Genomic DNA, 26,706 nt, shown 5'->3' on the forward strand with positions numbered 1-26,706 from the left:
TGGCTTTTATGGTGTTATGGAATATCATATTGCTCAGACCCATCAAGGTCTGCTTCATCATAAATCTGGGAGCATTTTATTTGGGTGCATAAATATTTAAAATTGAAATGTCTTCTTTTTGTATTGTTCCCTTGACCAGTCTAAATTGTACATCTTTGTCTTTCTTAACTTTAGTTGCTTTAAATCCACTTCTATCTGAAAATAGGATTGCAACCATTTCTTTCTTCTGATTTCCATTTGCTTGAAATCCTGTTTTCCACCTCTTAACCCTGAGTCCTTCCGCCTCTTAACCTCCTTGTCCTTCAAGGCTAAGTGTGTCTCCTGGAGATAACATAATTATGGCTTGTGTTTTATGTCCAGTCAGCCAGCCTGTACCTCTTCATTGGTGAATTCAGTCTATTGACATTTATTGAGAGAATTGGTAAGTGTGGTGGAGTTCTATTCATCTTAGTTTGTGAAGGTCTGTTCTGTAGTTTTATACTTTGTGCCATTGTGGAAGCTAAGTTTTGACCTTTAACTTTTGGGTGTTTACTTTGCTGGTGGTCCATTGTGATGGTCAGTGTTGACAATAGGTCTAAATATTTCCTGTAGAATTATTCTTGTTGTGGCGAATATCCCCAGTGCTTGTATATCCACAAAAGACTTCTCCATCAATTTTGAAGCTTTGTTAATCAGGATATAGAATTCTGGGCTGAAAATTATTTTATTTAAGAATATTGAAGGTGGATGATCATTCATTTCAGCCTTGGAAGGTTTCAGTTAAAAAGTCTGCTGTCATCCTAATGGCTTTGCCTCCATAAGTCAGTTGGTGCTTATTCCTGGATGCTTGCAGAATTTTTTCTTTCATCTTGACTTTGGACATGTTCATTACAATGTGTCTTGGAGAGTCTCAGTTTGAGTTGAGACGATCCAGGAGTTGATATCCATCTGAAAGGAGTGTGGCAGAGTCTTTAAGTAAAACTTGGGAAGTTTTCATGTATGATAGTCTCCCATAGGGCTATCATTCCTTTGGGGCAATCTTCTTCCCCCTCAGAAATCCCTATTATTCATATGTGTGAAAGCTTCATGGAGTCTTGTTGTTCACTAAGCTCCTGTTCTGCTTTTTCTCTCTTCTTTACTGCCTCTTTAACTTCCTGAGTTCACTTAAAAGCTTTATCTTCTAGCTCTGAGGTTCTGTCTTCTCCATGGTTTAACCTTTTTTTGGATACTTTCTACTGCATCTGTATATTCCCTGATTATCTCCTTCATTTTCTTAAGCTCTGCCATATCCTTTCTATATTCTACATATCTCTCATCTGACTTTTGGTTCTGACTTTCCATTTTCTTGTCCATTCTTTTTATTGTTTTTACCATCCATATTTTAAATTTCCTTTCTGTCAAATCCATTAAATCTTTGTAGGTCGAGCCTTTTGTAGTAGCTACTTCATGGTCCCTTGGGAGATGGCTTTGTTTTAGTTTATCATGTTGCCTGAATTTTTCTGTTGGTTCCTCCTCATGTGTTCTTTCTTCTTGTTCACCTCTTTGTCCTCCTTTTTGCTTCTCACTGCCTACTTTGCTTCAAATTACTTTGTCTCAAAGCATAGATCTTGAAGTGGCCGCAGCCTGAGCAAAGCCAAACTCCTCCTTGTGGCCAAATAAACAGAACTCTTTTCTCTTGATGATAATATTTTGCAATATGTCACCAGGACACGAGGTGGTGCTGTATTTTTTTTTAGTAGACAGCAGAGCCAGCAACCTCCATGGTCTTATTCCAAAGTTAGTTGCTTTCAGGATTACCTGATTATTTCCTTGGCATTCAAACCCTGCAGGGTTGGGATCTTAAAGCTCACAAGCATCCTTCAAGGGCAGGTCTCATAGTTCCTGTGGGGTACTGGAATACCTCAGCCTGTCCATCTATGGACTTCTTATCCCTGCAGGAGGAATTAAGTCAGCTTTGCTTTAGGCCCCTGCTAAGACCCTCTTAGGACCTTCCCAAAATCACAGCCCTCTGGCAGCAGAGACCTTCTCAGAATGGCTGCCTTGCCAGCCACCAAACCTATAGCAAATCCACTCTAATCAGCATTCAAGTCTGGTTCCTGTATAGTGTTAAGACTGCCCACTCTTCCAAACTTTCCGCTCAATACAAAGCTTACTCCAACAACTGAAAACTCTGGAAAGGCTTCCTCCCATCCTGAACCTTTGGGTGGGCCAGCCAATCCCAGGGGGTCACAGTCACTTGCCAGATTTCTACCACATCAGATCATAAGCTGTATCCGGCTCATCGCCTTCTCGCTGTGCTCCCTGAGCTACAAGATTCCACAATTCTTAAATGCAATGATCACACCAAAAAATGTGGGTGGCAAATAAGTAGTTTTTTCAGGAAAATTGGGCAATAGTCCAATACATATTAAACGTAAAAAAGAAAAACAATTTTACATTCCAATGGTTCAAAGCAAAAAGAAGCTAAAGGGAAGAATACTATGTGCCTTCCAGATCCTGTTATCTACAGTGAGGGGGCAGTAATAGTTTTTATAAATGCCGAGGGCCAGTGTTTCCTATTATTGAGATCATCTTGAGCTTTATTCTGCAGCTTGTACACAGACTTCCTGCCCTGTCATCCTCAAATTATTATGTTCCCATAATATTTTATATTTCCTCACTGTTGCTTTCTAAGTTTCTAGTGCCAGATTTTTGATGTGGGATTCACAGTTAAATGAACCAAAATGTAAAGTCATTTACTTTACTTTCTGCCTTTCTATCTCTGGTGGCTTGTGTAACACTGTTTTTTCTTTTTTTTTTTTTTTATCTTTTCTTCTTCTTCCTGTTCAGTATTTGCAACAGAAATATTAGATGTCAAAAGAAAAAAATATATAAGAATGATGATGAAAATGTCTCTGAAGTGAATACAAGATTTAAACCTGAATTTATTTATTTATTTATTTATTTTTTATTAATATGAAATCATAGCTGTGTACATTAATGGGATCATGGGCACCATACACTGGTTTTATAAACAGTTTGACACATTTTCATCACACTGATTTTAACTGTGACTCTTTCTGTGAAATGAGGAGTAGAAAAAAGCAATCAGCATAGCTTAATAAATTTCAGTATAGCACCCTTTTTATTAAAAAAAGTTTTATTATGTTAAAAATTATTTTGGTATAGGTGGATGACTTTAAAATTTGTGCTTTCAAGAAATCAAATACAGTAATAACTCACCTGGTTTAGCAAATTTAATGCCACAAGAAATATTAGACATGATCAATATTTCACAGTTCAGTGAAAGCTGAGTAAGAAATACTTTACCTTCGAAGACAATATTTCCTTAACAACCCAATTAAAGATGATAGTGTAGTATAAATACAGCACATAAATTAATAATATATACAGAATGTCACATGGATTCACAAATAGTCAACTAATTTTATTTATCTATTTATTTAATTATTTTTTACCATAGTCCTACAAAAAGTATATAAGATTTCATTCAATCTCTGGAATGGATACTTTGTAAGCAGTAAGGATTAGAAACTGTAGTTCCCAGAAGACAACATGACTTCTCTAAGAAAAAATAATGATATACTTATTTCATATTCTTCATCGCTAAAGTTCCTTCACTGGCAGGTTAGGACAAAGTGACTTTTTTTTGGATTTAAGGAATACATTTAATAAAAATCACTGAATATCATCATAAGGAAGATGGAGAAATAAATGTTAGATGAGAGTCTAATAAGTGGATCTATAGTTTGATGTTAAGTTAAAGTTTTTATGGTTTATCTTCAAGAAGAAACGTTAGCTTTCCTTTGTACGTGTGATTTCAGAACATATTAATTACCATGCTACTAGAACCAATGACTAGAAGGCAAATGATAGAATTTGACTGGTTTTAAAATGTACCTTCTTATTAGATAATTTCCCATCAGTAGATACATTGACAAGGAGATAAAAGCTTATATCTGATAGGGCTTGGGAACGTTTAATCAAACAGTACTCAGAATATTTAGTATTATGATTCTCCCTTTATATAATTACAAAATTACTAAGGATTCATTTTATTTTATTTTTTTCTTTTTTCCTTTTTCCTTTTTTTTTTTTTTTGTCAAGATAGAGTTCTACCCTATGCCCTGAGCAGAGTGCAATGGCATTCTAGCTCACTATAACCTCACGTGTGGGCTGTGGGCATCCTGCTGCCTCAGCCTCTGAAGCCACTGGGATTATCAGCCCTTGTCATGGTGCCTGCTGCGTTTTTCCATTTTTTTCATGAGTTAGGGTCTCACTCTCACTCAGACAAGCCTCAAACTTCTGACCTCAAGCAATCATCCTGCCTCAGCCTCCCACAGTGTTCAGATTACAGGTATGAGCCACCACTCCCAATGAAATTACTGAGGATTCAAAAAAAATCTTTTAAAAAATTGCAGAATATTACATGAGTATATAGGTTTTGGTTATATCATTTGCTTTTGTACGTTATAAGTCAATGTTATAAGCATGCCCCAAAAGATGTTTTGTCTATGTGTATATCTATTAATAAGATGAAATTAAGGAGTTTCCAAAATTCATTCACTTAAAAATAACCAGAGTAAACCTATTACATCTTGACAGAAATAACATAGTTTTGTAAAATTATCTATTTTTCAATAAAATTTAGTAGGAAGAAGGGCATATTTTCTGGTTGCCTGGTTGAATAGAAGAGAACTGATTCTCATATGTGCTTTGCATTGGGTCAATTTAGGTATTTGGTAGAATTTGAGATGCTGAAAAAAAATCTGCTGTTACACAGTTATGTAGTTTGAAGGGAGGAAAGATATTTTAATTACCTTTTCAGATAATCATGGATATGTAGAAATCAGTAAGTAGAAGTTTTTAAGGTTAATTGCAACATGGAAACTGAAACCATACTGATGAGCTTTTTATAACTGTTGTTATAAGGCATTAATAAATTTGCACTTTGACCTTTACACATGCATTATTTTATACATCATATATTAGTAATTTGCAAAATATTGGCTCACAGAGGCATACAGATCTTCCAAATATTGACAAATATTATTTAATATTTTAAAAATCACCTTTATTAATGCCATTGCTCATCTAATCACAATTTTTTTTTTAATTATTGGGAGGTCGTTAAGTTCACTGTAATGGACACAGATCTTGCAAATTTTGATTTTTTTACATTGGAAGATCAAATTTTATCATATGTCACAAATCATGTCAGTTTTTTTTTAAATGACAGTCTCACTTTGTTAATTTTTGAGAAAATGCCTGCCAAATTGACTAGTTTGAAAAAAAATAGTTTGTATATCAATCACTTTTTCAAATAAAAAGGGTGTTTTGTGAGAAAAAGCAAAAGAAAACAAAAATTAGTCCAGCTCCATTAAGCCATACAAGTGTTTTCCCCAAGAGATAACTATTGTATTTCCTTATGTATTATGAAAGGGTACTTCTTTTGTATTTTATATTTCATAACGTAGAATATTTTTAAAAGATGTTTACTCAAAGGCTAAAGTTTAATGCAATTAATAACTTTTATTTTTTCAACAAGTAAGTTAAACAGGTATTGTTTTGGCTGCCAATGTGTGCTCTTGAAATACAGTGACTTCTAATATAGTTTATGCCATGGCCTTGATTTCTCCTAAGGCATCATCAGGTTTACCTACCACTGTTTTTGTACAATCAGTAAAAACGTCAACATGATGATAAAGGTAAAGGGTAGGGTGTCCTGAAAGGAGGTCATTGACATATTGGAACAGAACACATTCTAATTCCTCAGCCGGGAATTTCTGTATGTTATGAGCCAGCCCTTCTCCAAAAATCATGGGTGTTTGAACCCCTGTGGCAACCTAGTCCATGTATACTGGATCCAAGTTTCCATGTCTGGTCTCTCCCACAGGAAAGCAAACAGCCACTGGCTTCCCAGAACCAGCCTTATTAACTGAAAAAGGCATCTTTTAAGTCCGGATAAGTGGGCCACTTGGCTTCTGCAGGCAGCAGATTCAGCAGAGTAGGATGCAGTGTTACAGTACACCGTTTACTGGGAAATTCTAGATAACATTTAATACTGCACAAGTTTTTTCAGTGTAGCCAACAGGCAATCTTTGTTGAGTCTTAAGGCTTCAGAGTAAATATGATTACTGTATATAATTCTATACTTTTTGGCCAGTCTCTTAGTCCCATTTAACAGATCAATTTAGTAAAACAGTTACATCTCATTTTATGAATTGACAGTACAGACAAGGCTGGGATCTAAATACAGGTGGACCACAGCCTCTATTTCCTCCTTTTAAACTATTTTTCTCTCTCCAATTTCTCTCCTTACTAAAGGCAAATTATAGTAGAACTAACTTATTTGCCAAAATAAACTGTACCTTTAATATCTGGGGTCTGATTATTTGCATAATATGCAGTAAGAATAATTAATTATTAGCCATCTAAACTCTTCTTTCCTTTAAAATTGGCTTTGCTGGAACCTTTTATAAGGAATCTCAGGCTGGACTTTTTGAAAGCCTTTCAGAGTCCAGGTTTCATCTCTGCCATTAGATACCTATATGCATTGGGTAAATCCCTCTTCTCTTGAGGTCCCTAAGCACGTTTCGATTCCCGGACCCATCAGCAAGCGACCTTCGTTACTTACCACAGATCAGGAAATGTTACTGATGAGTATCTGGCCAGTTTTCCAAAGGGCTTTTTTATGGGCCTTATAAAGTCAACCGTGGTTCCTTAATGCACTCTGGACACCTCTGGAAATGCTATTCCAGCCAAAGCCTTGGTAAAATAACCAGTGCCTTCATCATGTCCTATAGAACAAAACAGATTCTTATTGAACTTATGCAAATAACTGTATTGGCAGAAATTAAGAATATTTACAAATAGCTTTCAAATTCTGGAGAAATCAAGGAGAGAGAAAAAGTACATGTTTCAAACTCTGCTCATAAGTACATGCATTGCTTGAAAAGCTACAAATAGCTTAAAAGACAGAAAATTATTTTCTTAACTTCCGGAAAACAGAACACAGAAAAAAATCAACAATATTTCGAACAAAAATTTATTACAAACTAGCCCAGTTCCATGTAACAGATTTCTGTTCTGTTGACGTTAGGTTAGCAATACTTATAGACATGTTAACTTTCCAATGAAAGATCTAAAAATCTGCTTTTAGTCCAAAGGTATTCAATTTCCAAAGACATCAAGAATTTGAATTCGAGAGAATTCGTCAGCCTCTCTTAATATTTCTTTTTTTTTTTTAGGATAAACTTTGGACTCAGCCAGTTACATAAAAAATACTTTCTTTTTAGATGAATTAAAATCATTACTGACAATATATGTTAGGACAGACCAACATCTTATATGTTAGAACAGACCAATGCTTTATAATATTGGAACATATATATAACCATAACCCACACAAAATTAATCACCATTTCGTATTTGACAAAGTTTTCTATATATTTTGAATAAATCAAATAAGTTTAATTTGTTTTCTCATGACTTTCAGTGGTCTTAATATTTCAAGAAGACCAAATTTAAAGTTGTGTTTTATTTTTTTTTTTGCTGACCTGGGCCAAGTTTGAACCCGCCAGTCTCAGTGCATGTGGCCAGCATTGAAACCACTGCCCTACAGGCGCCAAGCCCCAGATTTAGAGTTTTTATTTTAGAAGGTTTGTCCAATATCAAAGGCCTAAAATAATTGTTTAAACAAAATTACAAGCCAAAAGATTTTAAAGGAAATACATAATCAACTGGATCATGTGTAAATTCTTTCACAAATTCTCTTTTATGAGCTTCGTTTAACCTGCACAGACCATCTACCAACATTCTAAACTTTCTTTAACTTTTGCCCTGCCTTCCACTTTCTTACACAACCATTCTGTTTCAGAACAAAATTTATCACACAAGACTCTTTCTTCACACACATTTCTGTCTAATTTCTCTAACTCTCAAAATTTCACTTCCCACAAAACAGTATCCCAGTTTACCATGAAGTCACCCATTCACTCAACCAAACAGATAACTAGAAGGTTTAAAAGGCAAGAATCTTATCCTTTGACAAAGACTCAGTTTCCCCCAACAATTTAAACAATAAAATTACAAATTTGTAAAATTTATTTTACAAATGAGAGACATTTTATGAGATGTAACATTGATACAGGATTTTCCCACTCAGGGCTGGACAGGGAACCCCCATTTTTCAGGCTCAGGTGAGCTTAGACATCAGACTCCCATCTTCAGGCACAAACCCTCTGAGCCCCAGAAAGGTCATGGACAAAGCAGCCTGAAACCTTTTGGAGGGCTCCACCCTGACTAAGGAGCACACACCCTAATCCCCTCCCCAGACAAAAACTGCAGCAAAGACCTAATAACCTTGTCCCAGGTTAGGCGCTGCATTCATTCATTTGCTAGAACACCCCTTCAGTTTTTAAGGGTATTTTTCCATCTACCAAGTTCTGGCCATAATATCTCTCTGGGCCAATTATTTAGCCCTAGAAAAAGGACTTATGCCGGAAATCTCTGATCCGGTCCTCCTCCCTCCCTGCCAGAGACTGTTCACCTTGGAAACCTGTTGCTTATATGGATACAGCCTCGTCCAGCACGAGCTTACACTCTCTTCCCCAGATTTTCAAGGGTCAGCCAGAGCTCACTGGACTGCCTGAACCGCAACACTTTTCAAGACATGACCCCCCTGCCAATAGCTCTGGCACTCTCCACTCTTTCTGCATGCCCCTCAGTCCAACAAAATGCCATTTTATCACTGATCTGTGGCCTGCAGGCTAAATTCTCAAATTCCTGAGACCAAACGCTCACTGAAGAAATTCTAGTAACAAAACTACAACAACATTTTTTCTAATGTCTTTTCATTTTCTCCCAAGTCCCACATGGCCATGTGGCCACCACCAAAGACAGAAAGCGGAAAACCTGGAACTTCCAGTTTCTCTCAGAATAGCCAGGGGGCAAAGTTGGAGCAGGGAAGAAGGGCACACTCACACATTCTTTTCACCCCATGAATGGGGGTTGGGGGGGCGAAACCCCACCTATTGTTACCCATCTCAGTCATTCTCAAAGCATTCACATGCACACAATTCCAACTCACTTCTTCACCTGGGCAGCCTTGATTTCCCACTCAAGCTGCTACTTAGCCATAGGAGGCAAACCAACACTCCCCTAGGCCCTGTGAAGGGAGGTCCAACTCCACCCTCAGAGTTCTCTCAATCAGACCACATCCACACACTCTCACACACCTCTCAACAGACCTGCTGGCGATCTAATGCCCAAGGAGTTGATCAGGCTCTTCTTCCACTAAAACTGTAGTGGGATCCCCAGATCCATCATATCTTGCCTTAGATGTCTTCTGTGTAGGTACCTGTTCCTGCATGTCAGTTCTTCCCAGTGTTTGACTCCTTGAAGACCTGCCAACGGGGTCCTTTCTCAGCCCAGTCGAGGTGTCAACACAGGGAGGCCAAACTGCCTCCCTGGTGTGCTCAGTGGTTCATGTCACCCAGGCTGATCAGGGGCCCTCATGTGGGTGTCCAGAGGATGGGCATTGGCCAGTTTGAATCAAGCGGGAGACGCTATTACCTCCCCCACAGAACTACAGGATTTCGTAGAACTTGGAAATTTCCAAGTTTCAGGAAGTTAACTTTACAAATTCCCAAGAGCTGAGTCACCGTGGAGAGGACCCTGCATGTGTATCCTTGTGGTCTCCTTGAGAAGACCTGTTCTTCTAGACCTCACCCTTCTTGGCTATCCTCTCTCAAGACCAGTTAGAAATTAGAATAAATTGCAGTCATTCCTCTGTCATGTGGAGGATTGGTTCTAGTCCCTCCTGTAAAACTGTAATCCTTTGGTATTCAAGTCCCTTACATACAATGGAATAATATTTGCCCATAACCTACATACATCCTCCCTTATACTTTAAACCATCTCTTAGAATCTCATCTAATACAATGTAAATGTTATATCAGTAATTGTTGTATTATGTCATACAAAATATTGGTATTATTTTTTATTTTGTTTTTTCCCCCAAATATTTTCAATCCAAGTTTATTGGGTGAGGAACTCACAGGTATAGAGGGCTCACTATAGCTTCAAAACATATTGAATGGTGAGGTTCCCTGACTATTTTTTGTTGTCATTGGGCTGCAAATGTTGAGCCCCATGTTAGGCACCAAATGTCGGGATCCCACCCTGAAAGCAGGGTCCTCTGAGACCTGTGGAAACTGATGGAGAATGACTGAAGAAATTTAGAGTTAGAAGCAACAGTAAAGAAAGACATGAGACATGGAGTAGAATTAAAAGTGGGAGCTCAGCGGTCCATTGCCCATTGTGGGAATCCAGCAATGGCCCAGAGTGTTTGTGCCACTCTAATTTTATTGAAGTCTATTTGGCCAGAGGGTAAAATGAGGGAGGGGAAAAGAAGTTGCCAACAGTTTCTGTGATTGAGCATACCAGCTCCTATTGTTATTATTATTAACGTTAAGGGTATCCTTCAGAAATCTGATATCTAGCCTTGTATTGGGAGAGCCTCCTGCTTAAGATCACACACAGAGATTTCTAGGTAGGTGTTAAACTCCGCTAGTTCTCTGTGGAATAAAATGCCACCACCACCAGTGTTAATCTCCTCTGAGGGATCTGAGGGAGGGAAGCATTTTCCTCCCATCACCACCATAGAGGATTTTCCTCTGTGATAAGGGATATAAGCTCTTCTGCCTATATCTCAGGGCTGGAGCTACTCCCTTGATCTCTGCCCCAGGCAAATGCAAATCTCCCCACAATGGGTATCTACTTTCCTTGTGATGGGTATCTACTTTCCTTGTTTAATGGACAGGAAATGTCCTAGAAGATGTACCTTTTCCTAGGACATTGTCATAGCCTCTTCTTGGACCATTATTCTCCTCAGAGTACTCACAGACCCAGCAGGGTGTTTGTAAGCTGTATCCCCAACAGGCTAGAATTTCAGAAAAGGCAAGAAGCTTGCTAGCAATGGCTAGCTTAAATGTAAACTAGCTGACTTTTCCTTGTTCCAACTCACTTAGCTTACTTTTTCATTTTCCTCTTTTTCTGGAGGTGCTTTCCTTTGCCAAGAATGGGGTCTTTGGTCCCCATTCTCCCAGCAATTTTTGACTAGGAAAATCTACCCCACCACTGAATTTATGACATACCTTCAGCAAGAGATATTTTTTGGGTGGAGGGGATTAAATCTCCTTCACTCATAAACAAACTCAAATGAAATAAACATACCCAACTGAGTAAAAATATTAAGCATGATGTGTAAGACCAACTTCAAGCCTACCTCTGTGAACCAGAATGATATGTATACATTGTTCCTGATTAAATATGTCTAGTGGAATACTTTTGCCTTGTTTCTAACTTTTTGCCATGGAGCACAGAAGTCAGTGAGAGGTATGAAACTTGAATATCTAGATTTGACTCCCAGCCTCTTCTCTAACTAGCAAGGTGAATAGAGGCATTTTTCTTACCCTCTGTGAATATCAGTTTCTTTGTCTGAAAATTAGGTGAAGGTTTGTACAGACTTCATGGGGCACATTTGAGGATTCACATGTGTAATTTGTAAAGTACTTAGAACAGTGCCTAGCACAAAAATGCTCTCAATTTCCTCTGTTAGAAAAGGTGCCACTAATCTTGGAAAACGTTAACATGTCTAATGAGCAGCGTATATATTTCACAAAACTGCCCTACGTTTGGGATTTCAAAGATAAGTGAACTCATTGTATGTTCTTTGAGGTGCTTAAAGTCAACAGGCAAAGTTGGCTTTCGACAAATTGTCAGTGAGCATAGGTTACGTAACTATACACCAGGCATGTCGAAGAAAAGAGTCAACTAGTGTATGGTGCCCCATGATCACATTAGTGTACACAGCTGTGATTTAATAAAAATAAAAAATTAAAAATTAATTAAAAAAAGAAAAAGAAAAAAAGAGTGGTAGAATTCAAATATTTATCAGCCAGTAAATTGTGATTACTACTGATCAAGAAAACAAATGTTCATTTTGTACTGGAGCATGGACCTGAATTCTGAGTAGCCATTACCTGCCTCGCTGCTGGATCATAAGGAATTTAGCCACATAGAATCTTAACCACACTACTTGTCATGGGCTCAATATACTGTTCTTAAGCTGATTAGTGAAATCTGAGTTCGGAAGAAATGGTAAGCTTGGTTTTACTGGCTGCTGGTTGGTTGGTTTTATCCCACTTTCATACTAAGAAGTGAATAATTTCCAAAGTAAAGAATTTCAGGAGAATGAGCACAGGGATTCTATTCCTGGCTTCTCATGAATTTGTACAGACTGAGTAACTTGAAGACTCAACTAAACTTTATAACTTAAAGAATCCATTGTGGAGCTGGAACTGTAGGAGTAAAGGGAAAGACCGTAATTGAAAATGATGATGAGAAAATACCACCATCTTACTCAGCATAATTGTTTCCAGAGTGTCTTTGAGTCATCGCTGATAACATCACTTAAAAAAAAATGCTTTTACTCCTGTGAGGAGACACTGCAGGAGACAGCCTATCTGTGGAGGGACCAGCTACACTGACTGGATCCTGCCCTGAAACTCATCAAAAACTTCATAAGGTCAGTTGCCATTGCAAAATCTCCTGAGCATTGAGTTCAAGTGAGTTTTTTATCTGGCAAGGAGTCAGAGGCATTGGCACTTAGTAAATCCTCTTTTAATTTTCTCATTGAGAAAATTCAATGGAGACATCATTAAAAGAAAAGAGATCAGCATGGCACCATTTTTGGTCTGTCTTTGAGCTATCACAGATCTTAATAGGGTGATAAGTGACGGGCAGTATTCTATTTTCTTGCTTCTGAGTAAGCTTCTGCAAAAGAGTCCCTAATTATTTTTAAGACAGAAACAAAAAATTGCACACACACACACACACACACACACACACATATAACATTACCTACCTTCTCTCAGCAGTAGATGACCACTTAGATAATACTTCAGTTCCACATCAGATATCAGATTTAATTTGGAATCCCCCCTGGAAAAATTAAAATCATAAAAGAAAGATGCCAGTTAAAAAGCAGTTTTATTTTTCTAAAAATTAATAGGAAAACAGAGCAAAAATTGCAATGAGCTTTGCGATCATTGACAGGGGTCCTCAAACTGTTCAAACAGGGGGCCAGTTCACTGTCCCTCAGACCGTTGGAGGGCTGGACTATAGTTAAAAAAAAAAAAAAAAAACAAACTATGAACAAATTCCTATGCACACTGCACATACTTTATTTTGAAGTAAAAAAACAAAACGGGAACAAATACAATCACACCGCCTCATGTGACCCACCGGGCCATAGTTTGAGGACCCCTGAATAGAGTAAATCCAAATACAATCTTTTGTTATTTTAGGCAAGTTACCAAATCCTCAGTTTCTGCCCTTTCATGTATAAAATAAGAATGCTACTACTTAGCAGGCATTTGATAATTAAATATTAAGATTTTATCAGAAGCCTGGCAACTCAAATGCATTCCCTGAGCCTGACCTCTTCCCTCTTTACATGGACTTGTTCATTGGCAGTGACTTTGGTCAACAACTGCTTGTGTTGGAATCCCGCCCCTGCCCTCCTGGGGGAGGATGCTGCACATCTGCTCATCTCTGTTTGTTCAGGAATTATGTTAATATAATAATATTTTCTAAGTCAGAAGGTTGTTGTGAGGATTGCATATGGTACTGTGCAACATGTGCTTAGCAGAGGACCCAGGGAAGAAGTGAACTCCATTAAGATAGCTGATAGTAGTAATAGTAACCAAGCTAAAGGCAATCATTGGTTTTTTTCTTTGCATCAGGAGTCTTTTTATTTTTTATTTTTTTATTTTTTGAAATTTGGCAATTTTCTTATTCTAGGGTCATTTGTACATTATGAATAATAGGATTCAAGGAAAATACTAATAAAAAATATTTCTCCATATATTGTAGTGAGACATAGAGATACAAGTATATAGTTGATTAAAATATAGCCCTACTCTCAAAACTAATAGAAAAAAATGTTTGTTGTAGTTGCTGTTGTTGTTGTTGTTATTCTGCAACTGTAAAAATAGAGTTAGTTTTTCATATTATAAATTATAAAATTGTATCCCCATAGTTTTTTCAACCCTGCTTTGAGTTCTGAGCCTTTCTTTTTTATATTTGAACTTGTCCACCTTCTGAAATCACTGACTGGCTGGGCATTTTTTATTATTATTTCAGAATATTATGTGGTACACACATTTTGATTACATAATTTGCTTTTATACATTTTAAGTCACAGTTTTAAGTGAGGCTTTCACCCAGAATATGTACCCAACCATTAAGCATGAATTTACCCAACCCCTTCTCTCCCCTCTTACCTACTTGAATTCCTTTGAGTTTTATTTTCATATATGCGTGTAGTATTGATAGACTAGTTCCATGTGGTGCTTTGTTTTTCATTTTTGGAATACTTTACTTAGAAAAATGATCTACAGTTCCATCTAGGTTGTTACAAAACATACTTGGTCACTATTTTTTATGGCTTAGTAATGCTCCATGGTATATATACCACATATTATTAATCCACTCACATATTGATAAGCACTTGGGTTGTTTCCACATTTTTGAATGCAAATTGTGTTGCTATAAATGTTTGTGTGCAACTGTCTTTTTAAAAAATGTCTTTTTTTCCCCTTCAGGTAAATACCTAGTAGTGACCTTGCTTGATCAAATAGTAGGTCTACTTTTAGTTCTTTGAGGTATCGCTATACTACTTCCCATAAAGGTTGTACAAGTTTGGTCCCACCAATAGTGTATACATGTTCCTGACTCTCTGCATCCACATGAGAATCTGTTGTTTGGAAACATATTTATAACAGCCATTCTTATTGGAGTTAGGTCATATCTCATTGTGGTTTTGACTTGGATTTCCCTGATGATTAGAGATCTTGAACATTGTTTCTGATTTCTTTCTTTCTCCCTTTCTCTCTCTCTTTTTTATTTTTTGGGCATTAGACTATCTTACCTTAAAACATTTCTGTTCAGGTCTTTTGCCCACCTTTTAACAGTGTTGTTTAACTTTATCTTGCTGATTTGCTTGAGTCCTTTGTAGATTCTGATTATTAGCTCTTTCTTTATTGGATTTGTAGCATGCCAGTATTTTCTTCCATTTTATAGGTTGTCTATTTACTCTGTCTATTGTGTCTTTGGCTGTGCAGAAACTTTTTAGCTTAGTAAGATCTCATTTATTTATTTTTGTTGTTGCTGAAATTGCTTTTGGAGTCTTCATAAGTTCTTTCCCTAAGCCCATATTTGTAAGAGTTTTTCAGATTCAGTTTTCTTCTAGAATCTTATTGTTTCATGCCTTAGAATTAAGTCTTTTTTATTGAGAATTATTATTTTTTAAATTTCAGAATATTACAAGAGTACACATATTTTGGTTATATAGTTTGTTTTCTTCAATTCAGGTCAAAATTATAAGTGTGCCCTTCACCTTTTTGAACTTACTTTTGTGAATGATGAGAGGTACAGATCCTTTTTCAGTCTTTTACATGTGCCATTTTTCCCAGTACCATTTATTAAATAGAGATTCTTTTCCCTAATGTATGTTTGTGTCAAAGATGAGATGAGAATATGAGGATGGTTTCATCTCTGAGTTCTCTGTTCTGATCCACAAGTCTATGTCTCTGTTTTTGTGCCAATGCCTTGCTGCTTTTGCCAGAGCCTTGTAGAATAGTTGAAGTCTGATAAAGTTCTTCTGATATGTTTTTATTACATAAGGTTGTATTGGCTATTCAGGATCTTTTCTGTTTCCATACGAAGTGTAGAATTATTTTTTTCTAGATCTGCAAAAAATGATGTTGGTATTTTACTGGGGATTGTGTTGAATCTATAAATCATTTTGGGTAGCATAGCCATTTTAACAATGCTGATTCTGCTGATCCTGCTGATCTATGAGCAGCAGAAACATATGCTTTTCCATCTGTTTATATCCTCTATGATGTCTTTCTTCAGTGTTTCATTGTTCTTTATATAGAGTTCTTTCATCCCCTTAGTTAAATATATGCCAAGGTATTTTATTTTCTTTGTTGCTACTGTGAATGGTATTACATTTTTAATTTGAGTCTCAGCTGGATTATTTTTGGTGTATATGAAAACTATTGATTTGTATACATTGATATTGTAACCTGAGACTTTGCTGAATTTATGTATCAATTCCAGAGTCTCTTGGTTGAATCTTTGAAATTTTCTAGATTTAATATCATATTGTCAGTAAAACAGTGATAGTTTAACATCTTCTTTCCCCATTTGGATACCTTTGATTCCCTTCTCTTGTCTGATTGCTCTTGCTAGGACTCTCATTACTATGTTGAATGAGGAAAACTTGAAAGCATTTCTGCTTAGAACTAGAACCAGATTAGGTTGCTCACTTTCATCACTTCTATTTAACATAGTGCTGGGTCAGGCATTTCTTTACCTACATTTTCCCCCAGCCCATAGTTGGGCTCTCTTTTCATCATCTCCTAAGCTCTCTGAGCAAAAACTCTTTTGTGCTACATTACATTAGTTTTATTCTTATTTTTAAATAATTTCAAAGTTTTAGAAATGTTACAAATGTAATTTGCAAAACTTCTACATACCCTTTCATCAGATATACCAATTTTACTCATTTTGCTACATTTAAAAAATGTATGTTTATATATGCAAGCATACATGGCCGGGCACAATGGCTCACGCCTGTAGTCCTAGCACTCTGGGAGGCTGAGGTAGATGGATTTCCTGAATACAGGAGTTCAAGACAAGCCTAAGCTAAAGTGGGACCCCATCTCTAAAAAAATAGCTGGGCATTGTGGCGGGTGCCTGTAGTCTTGGCTTCTAGAGAGACTGAGGCAAGAGAATCACTTATGTCCATGAGTTTGAGTTGCTGTGAGCTGTGACGCCATGACACTCTACCGAGGGCAATATAATGAGATGCTGTTCAAACAACAACTAAAAAAAATGAAACAAAAGTTGTTCTAAAATCATATTACAGTTTTTAATTTAACTTAATTTTACTCTAGTATTAGATGCAGTTGAGGATCACGAATACATGTCACATTTGGTTGTTATGTCTCTTTGATCTCTTGAATTTTTAATTTTAATAAAAATTAAATTTTTAATTGATTGATTTTTAATTTTTTATTTTTGGTCTTCATTATTAAACTTAAGCATGTTAAGACAGGAAATATTTTATATTTTCTGTTGTAATTTTCCCATAACTTAGAATGGTGACTGGTACATAGAATGTACAAAATATATATTTCATTATGAATGAATAAATAAATGAATTAGGAAGATTAGATCGAGAATTATATGAAAAAATTTAACATATGACCACTAAAACAACAACCATAACCACTGAAGTAAAACTTAACTTTTTTTTTAATTTTGTTGCTTACGTTTATTTACTATCAGAATAAATACCGTAAAATAAATGTTTGATGTGAGAGGATTTTTCTATTTTTTAAATGATAATGTGAGAGAATTACAACAGAGAGAGGGAAAAAGAAAAACTCACAGGTTATAATCAACTATAATATTCCAAATGTATTAAACTAAAGAGAGAAGATACGATTTTTCAAGAAAAGATACAACTAGTTTTCTATCAGAAATAAATTATACATGCCTCAGTTTCCGATTACTTTCCTCTTTTAGCTCATAAAAATAAAAAAAAAGTTACAGGTGAGCTTCTAAACATGTACATGGCTATGATTTAATAAAAAAAAAGAAAAAATGATAAAAAAGAGAAATAGTCAATGAACGAATGAAGAAGTTGTGAACCTAAACTCTAGTAAAACTTACTTTTTAATGTTACAACATAAATAGTGAAACCTATTTTTTGTACTACAGAGGACACTTGGGATTCTATGGGAAACCATCTGAGGATATCTGTGAATATTCTCAGCTTTTTGTTTCTTTGTTTCTCACATAAGATACAGATGGGATGGTGAGTAGAGAGCAGCACAGGGTCAGGCTAAGTTGAGGATATTTCCTGGACAAACTGGATAACCCATGTTCACCCACAGCACAAGACTTATTTGTTTTTCCTCTCATGAGGTTTTGGAGTAGCTTTTGAAAAACCAGTTTCAAGGGGTAAAACTAAGGATGATGTAAGTCTATTTTCTAAAGGTTAATTAAGGAAAATAATGTAAAATATATGAGGATACCCCAAAGTGAATTGTGGGAATAGGTGAAAGGAGAGCTGTGGCACCCAGGAAGAGTATATGTATGCATTGAAATTTGAGCTAGGATTAAGGAAAGATAGAGAACATGCAATGAAGATAACAATTCAAGCTATGATCAGTAAAAGCGAGGAACAGAAGCAAGGTGGGGCATCTAGAAAATATGATTAAGAGTCTTCACGATTCATTGTAGAGTTTTCATTTTCTTGGATGAGAACAGAAGACTAAGAGTTTTGCTATTGATATGATGAGCAGTGGGGAGTTGTTGATGGTTTCTATATAGGAGTCTATTTGATCAGATTTTTGCTTCAAACAGAGTTGGATCTATCCTCTAGGAAGAATATTATCCATCTGTATTTCGTAAGTAGTAAAACACAACTAAAATGGTTTATTAAACCTTAGGGCATATGAAATCCTACAGTTCATATATATGGCTGTAATGTCCTTCTTAAAGATATTTCTGTGGGATTTTCACCACAGATGAGTATCTGCCAAACCACTGAAAAAGAAAGAGTGGTGGTGGGGGTGGGTAGTGCATCTTTATTCCTATAGTTTACAAAAAGGTACTCACCCACCCTCCGCTGGCTGAAGAACAAAACACCAAAAACAAAAAGGATAGATTAATGTATCTTTTGTCAGCAGTAACTCAGGGGAAGAAAAAGCAATAAATAGTCTGGGAACTTCACATTTTAATGACTCACTCATTCTTTCTGAGATCTATACAAGGAGAAAAAAATGTATGTATTTCAAAAACAAAGCTATTGACACTGAATATTACTGTTTTCATGCCAAAGTGAGCCTACGGAAAGTACCCTGAGAACTCTGTGAAGAAGCTACAAGACCTCAGGGCATCTCCTCCCCTCTGGGCCCCCTTCTTTGCTCCTTCTAAAGCAGGCACAGTGGTAGTTTCATTAGGAATGTCTATTGTAACAGAGTTGTCCTCATAATGGGATGTGGTTCTTTAGGTCAGAAGTTGCCCTGTAACTACCACACAAACTTATTTATTCCTTGGAGTGGGGGAGTGGAGGGTGTCAACCAGCTTTTTCCGGGAGACATGATGATTCTGTTTGTTCTCCCACAGGATTTTATCACAGTCCTATTGATACAGAGATGGTCTCTTCATTTAGTTGTGAGTAAAGGTTAACTCACAACTTGGTAAGATTGCACCAAGCTAGCATTTCACACAAAAGTTCTGTGTCATGTTTGGAGGCGTTTCTGTGGCTAATTCACATCTTGACAAAGCAAAATTCCACGTCATCGTCCTCCTTCTCTCCATCCAACCGGCTTTTATTGCTCTGACTATAGACACGTATTCATGGTGCAGCAGGTCTAGCTCATGTCAACATGTAGGAGAATTGCAGCTCAGTATTTTCAACTGCAATCTGCCATATGTATGTCATTTTCTTTTATTTATTTTCCTCTTATGCTTCTGTGTCACTTCGTTCATAATGCCGTGCAGCAGAAGTCCCCAACTTTTTTGGCACCAGGGACTGGTATCATTGAAGATAATTTTTCTACCAATTGAGAACAGAGAAGACAGTTTTGAGATAAGTCAAGCGAATTACAATTACTGTGCACTTTATTTCTATGAATATTACACTGTAATAAAGTATAATGAAATAATTATACAAATCTACATGATGAAGAATCATTGGGAGCCGTGAGCTTGTTTTTCTGCAACTACAGGGTCTCATCTAGGGGTGATGGATGACCGTGATAGGTGAAACCTTGCTCACTGGCCCACTGCTTACTGCTCATCTGCTGTACGGGCTTGGGAGATTGGGCCACTGCAGTCTTAGAAGACTAAATGTATCACTCCCTAATTATCCAATTAGGTAATTTTTTCTCCATTAGATGGGCACTTAGTCCCCTTTATGAGAATGAATTCTCCCCTTTAGTGGCTACTGGCCACACATGTCTATTTAAATTTGAATTTAAATAATACAATTACCTAAAATTCGAAGTTCCTCCATCACCCTGGCCACCTTCACATGTTCAACAGTCACTTGTGGCTAATGGCTACCACATTGGGCAGAACTGAAATAGAACATTGCCATTGACATAGAAATTTCAGTTGGATAATTCTGATCTAGACTCTTGTCATTCAAAGAGTGGCCCTCAGACCAGCAACACTGGTTCCTCTTAGAAATGCAGACCCTTGGATGACACCTTGAATCTAATCTGCTTTTTATGGTATTGCATGCTGATTTGTATGCACATTGACGTATGTAAAGCACTGATGTAGCTCATAATCGTAGTATAAAATAAATGTTTAATGTGTAAACAAATAAATGAAAACATCCTCTTTCATTTTACATATAGGAAAAAAAATGCCCTCAGAGTCAGGTAGTTCAGTTTTATATCAGAGTCACAGATTTCTGCCTGACATTCTTATTTCTCTTTCAACACCACTGTATATTTTAGGAAAAATAAATAAATGAAGGGTTAGGCTATGTAAAATATGTAGTTGATATATGGCTGAGTGAATTACACATTTTTCAGCCACTGTTTGAGGGTGCCTTATTCATCAAAGTATATTAGCATGTCTCTAGAATCTCTGTCTTCCATTTCTTAGCTATTGGTTCTAGAGGTGACAGTTCCAGCAATGTTTTTCGATGCCTCAAAAGAAACACTGGATGATTTATCCAGAAATATTTGTGGGAAGTTAGTCATGGGGAATTTAAGTTTGATTGAATGGAGAACTGCAGGAGATATCAATTCTCTATCTTCTGGCACCTTGAAGGAAAGTAGACATGTTAGGGTAAATTTCCCTTTCTTTGAAAATATTCTAAACATTAATCTTTTAATGCTTCGTTGTATAACTCCCTCGCTAAGTTGAAGTACCTGTCTTGAGATAAAGATTTTTAGGCTGAAGATTCTTGATACTCTTCTGTCTTGATATTGTCATCTTGGCTAATGGAATATTATAACCACTTTTTAAATGATTTTTGTTTTCGTATTACTTAATCCATCGTTTTTCACTTGATGAGCACATTGGGTTTGTTGGTGCCATCATTAAAGTTTTATGGGGATAGGTCACTTCCTTTTTTTTTTTTTTTGTAGAGACAGAGTCTTACTGTACCGCCCTCGGTTAGAGTGCCGTGGCATCACACGGCTCACAGCAACCTCTAACTCCTGGGCTTAAGCGATTCTCTTGCCTCAGCCTCCCAAGCAGCTAGGACTACAGGCGCCCGCCACAACGCCCGGCTATTTTTTTGTTGCAGTTTAGCCGGGGCTGGGTTTGAACCCGCCACCCTCAGCATATGGGGCCGGCGCCCTACTCACTGAGCCACAGGCGCTGCCCGGTCACTTCCTATAGTCCAAGGAAAGTCGCCCATATGGTGTATTTTGAATGCAGGTAAAAATGTATATGTGCATGAATGTGTGTGTGTGTATGTGTGTTATTTCTGTCCTGCCCTAGGGTCACATTTTTCTGGACATTATTCTTTTCTCGGCTTGAGAGAGACGGTTAAGAAACTGCTTACAGTGATGCTAAGATTTTAGAGAGTGTGTGTGGTGGGGAGGGGGGCATAAACCAGAGTACTCTCCTGCAGAAAGCAAGGAAGAACGCAGATGCTTGTCACAAATGAGCTTTATTAAACCACATTCATTTCGGATGATTTGAGTCCCAGTTCTAATACTCACTAGCTGTGTGACCTTAGGCATGTTATTTAACCTCTTTCAGCCTCTATTCCTCACATGCAGAATAAATATAATAGTAGTCTTTTTCTTATAGATTGCTGTCAGGAGGAAATTATTTAATATAAATTATATGTTTTAAGCCTGGTGGATATGTTTTGCTGTATATTACTTAGGTGACACTAAGTCTGAGTGCAGAGCTCACAAGCTAACAGTTTGCTGTTTCTAAGCATTTACATAACCTTGAAGAGATTCTTTCACTTAGCACCTTTAAATATGTCAAAAAAAGCTATAAAGCAAGAATAATCCTGTGTTTTATGAAAGGACATACATATTGCTTATGATAAAATTTGACAGGTAAGAGATATTAAAAACTATCATGATACAGAACAGGCGATCTTCATATGCAAAAGACTAAGTTTGCATTCCATTTCCTCTACATTTAGGGAACTGAGCATAACCTATAACAATTTTGATGAAAAGAAGTCTGAATTATTGATTTGTCTTGATCTGTTTCTTTCTTCTTAGATATTATTTGTCTTTTGCATAAATTCTGAGTTCTTATCTGTACATTCAAGAAGTGGCTGTAAAGTACGTTAACAAATATTATTCTCACAAGTCTCAACTTCCTTTCTGTTCCAGAAGGCCCAATCAATATGACTAACTCTAAAACCATTTCAACCTCGATCCATCATAGCCCTTTTTAAAAATCTACTGTACCTGTTGCTCCCTACCCCCAAGAAGTTGGAAGAGAATATAAATACCTTTTTGACAGAAACAAACTCTTTTTGCCTAGGAAAACATTTTTCTCCCACATTTGGCTGAGTCATGGCACTGCTGTGTGAGTCCATTAAATGTCCATTTAATTCCATAAAATGTATTTTTCAAAATAAACTGGAGTCACTTGCATTTCAGGATCTTTATGCCCAGTGTTAGGGTGGTTATATATTATTCTGATTATAAGGGAATATGTCAAACAGGGTATCATTGAGTTATTGTCTACAGGTTTCATGGGTGACTTTGTGAGCTGAATTTATGCCGTAAAAGCTGAAATATAGCAACATTCCTTTCATTCATGAAGTGCGACTTTCCTTTGTGATTAAGAAATTCAAATGCCACCTACTCAGGATCTGGAATTTTGAGGAAATAAGTGGCTTGTGGGAACAGCAAAATAAATTTCTCTGTTTTAAGAAGTATAAGATGTTTTCATGAATTTCCTTGTAATGGGAAGATGTTATATTTCTCTAATAAGAGAAAGCACACATAAACACACAAAATGTGACTACAGCATTCATATAAAAGAGTGGAAATAATCCAATTGTGCTATTTAAAAGACATGATGATTGAAATGAATATTTAAAAATCCAACTGTATGTGATCTAGACAAGGAACATGTGAGATGCCCTACGTGTGGTAGAATGTTCTACACAGTAGAATACAACAGCATACTCTTGACCATTTGTGACATACAAAAATGTCTCTAAATATTGTGAAATATTCCCTGGGTTGCAAAATCTCCTTTAAACTAAGCAATGGAGAGTACAGCCAATGATGAATCAAAGTCAGGTCATAGTTGGCCTTGCCAATGCCTTACTAAGAATTTAAAGGTTTTTATTTTGTGCACTGGAAACTCCTGAAAGGTTTTAAATCAGAAAGTAATACAAGTTTTGCACTGAAAGAGTTACTCTGGTTACAGATGTGAGCCTGTGGATTGTCTAAAGGCGAGAGGATCTGGAAGATCAATGAGCAGGCTAATGTAGTAATCAATGGAACAACTAATGGTAGTTTGGACTGGAGAAATAGAAAGATTGAGGGCTCTCTCAAGAATAGAAAAGGGAGAGTTTACTGAGACATAGATTGTGGGATCAGGATAGGTAGGAGTTGGGCAGGCACAACAATGTTGTACATTAGATATAAGTGGTTATCTTTCATTTCTGCAACTTTTTTCCTGTATGCCTTCACAAGCTCTATTTTGCCTGTGACACCTTCCCCAGTTCCTCAGCACGCCTACTGAATATACTCAGGTGTCTCACTTGGGCAACAGATAGAGGGTGTAACCCTAACTGAAATGATAAGCACTACAATTTTTTTTACAAATAGATGTTTTTGTGGGAGGAGTAACAATTGAGTTGTATTTTGGATTTGTTAAGTTTTGAGGGACCCAGCAGATACCCAAATGTAACTACGAAGCAGCAGTAGTGTACAGTGAGAACAGAGTTTAGAAGAGGAATATGTGATAAACTAAACAAGAACATATACTGGGGGAAAGACTCCCTATTCAATAAATGGTGCGGGGAGAACTGGATATCCACATGTAAAAGACTGAAACTGGACCCACACCTTTCTCTACTCACAAAAAATTGATTCAAGATGGATAAAGGACTTAAATTTAAGGCATGAAACAACAAAAATCCTCCAAGAAAGCATAAGAAAAGCACTGGAAGATATTGGCCTGGGGAAAGACTTCATGGAGAAGACCGCCATGGCAATTGCAACAACAAAAATAAACAAATGGGACTTAATTAAACTGAAAAGCTTCTGTATGGCTAAGGAGACAACCTACACAATGGGAAAGGATATTTGCATATTTTGAATCAGACAAAAGCTTGATAACTAAGATCTATAGAGAAATCAAATTAATCCACATGAAAAAATCCAACAATCCCATATATCAATGGGCAAGAGACATGAATAGAGCCTTCTCTAAAGAAGACAGACAAATGGCTAACAAGCATATGAAAAAATGCTCATCATCCCCAAGTATTAGAGAAATGCAAATCAAAACCACCCTGAGATACCATCTAACCCCAGAGAGAATGGCCCACATCACAAAGTCTCAAAAGTGCAGATGGTGGCGTGGATGAGAAGAGAAGGGAACACTTTTACACTGCTGGTGGGACTGCAAACTAGTACAACCTTTTTGGAAGGAAGTATGGAGAAACCTCAAAGCACTCAAGCTAGACCTCCCATTTGATCCTGTAATCCCATTACTGGGCATCTACCCAGAAGGAAAAAAATCCTTTTATCATAAGGACACTTGCACTGGACTATTTACTGCAGCTCAATTTACAATCCCCAAAATGTGGAAACAGCCTAAATGCCCAGCAACCCAGGAATGGATTAACAAGCTATGGTATATGTACACCATGGAATACTATTCAGCCATTAAAAAAATGGAGACTTTACTGTGTTTGTATTAACCTGGATGGAAGTGGAACACATTATTCTTAGTAAAGCATCACAAGAATGGAGAAGCATGAATCCTATGTACTCAATTTTGATATGCCTCGTTCACCTGGCACATCACTGACAATGCCCTCAATCCAGGGTTCTGTTTTCTCTGGAACTCTGTAAAGTGGAGATGATGATAATAGCATTGTCCAGGTCAATAGAAATGGGAAGATCAAATGAGTTCTTCCATGTGAACACACACACAAATGCCATATTAGACTTTGCTATTGTTTTTAGTGGGTGGAAGCAAGCACGTATACAGTAATAATACAATATAATACTGAAATATATATTTAGTACACAAGTAATAAAGCACTGAGGCTGCCTAACTCCAGTGTGGAAACTAATCCAGAGGCAGTGTTTTAAAGGATGAAGAGAAATTGGACAACTGGTGAGAAAGAACATCCCAGGCACAGAGAAGGTCATTTATGAAGGCATACCAAGATCAAATAGATGGTGTTTTTGGTGGAGCACAAACATTTGGAACATGTAGTTTGAGAAGTAATGGGGTATAGGACAGAGTTTATGTAATGAAAGATCATGCTTATTGTATTATGATTCTTCAGAGAGACAGATCCAATACAATTTATCTATCATTTATCAATCAGTCAATGGATGTATGGATATGAATATTTGAAATGAGATTTACTAGGGGAATTGGAGCATGTCATTATAAGGGCTACTAAGTCCCACAATACGCTGTCTACAATTGTAGATGCTGGGATGTTGGGATACTGGTAGTGTGCCTCAGAACCAGGGCAGCTAATGGTGTAATTCTCAGTCTGAGGCTAAAGGCTTGAGAACCCAGGCAGCCGATCGTGTAAGTCCTGCACTCAGAAGGCTGGAGGTCTTGGAGTTCTGATGACCAAGGGTAGGAGGAGAAGGGTGCCTGAACTCCGGGGAGAGAATGAAGAAATACTTGTCTCTCCCTTTGTTCTAACTGGCTCCTAGCCTATGGGATAACCATTGACATTGAGGAACTCTCCCCCAGTCAGTCCACTGACTCAGACACCACTCTTCCTGGGAAACATCCTTACGGACACACCAGAAATAATGTTTTGCCAGTTGTCTAGACATTCCTCAATTCAGTCAAGTTGATAGCTAAAATTAACCATCACACTTATCGTACTGAAGAACTTCAACTTCATGGTAAATGGATGAAGACTATAATTTGTAATTGTTCTAACCTAAGAATTGTTTTGTGATTCTCTCTTGGCTTTGTTTTTTAATCCAACATTCTCTTTGAACATATGTTGTAGCATTTGGCACCATTTTGACAGTGATATGAGAGAGACATCCTATGTCATCCTCAGTAAGACACTGCAAGTTAAGATTTATCAGCCAGTGAAATAAAAATGCACTGAACTTGAGCCAGGAAACCAGGCAAATATTCATCTGATAGAAACTAAAAAAAAAAAAAAAAAAACAGAGTTATTATTCATAATAAATGGCCTTCTGAAAGACTAGAACTCATGTCAAACATCAAGGATTAAATACAATATTTTCTGAAATTAAATAGCTGCAAAGAAAAAGACTCCCAAATTAGCCTCTAATACTACCTATGTTGGGTAGAAGAGGAAAATGTAAACTTAATGATGTTAAGAAATACTTTTTATGACTGAATAGTATTCCATTGTATACCACAGTTTATTAATGTATTCAT

At 36.9% G+C, this 26,706-nt stretch overlaps 1 protein-coding gene across 1 annotated transcript in view; it reads left to right on the forward strand.

Moving 5' to 3' along the window:
* Positions 1-26,706, forward strand: part of LRRC4C (leucine rich repeat containing 4C) — a 1,324,260-nt gene that overhangs the window by 463,064 nt on the left and 834,490 nt on the right. The gene's annotated exons all lie outside the window — the stretch shown is intronic.

This window comes from Nycticebus coucang, chromosome 14 (genome assembly GCF_027406575.1).
Source record: "Nycticebus coucang isolate mNycCou1 chromosome 14, mNycCou1.pri, whole genome shotgun sequence".
Taxonomy (NCBI): Eukaryota; Metazoa; Chordata; class Mammalia; order Primates; family Lorisidae; genus Nycticebus; species Nycticebus coucang.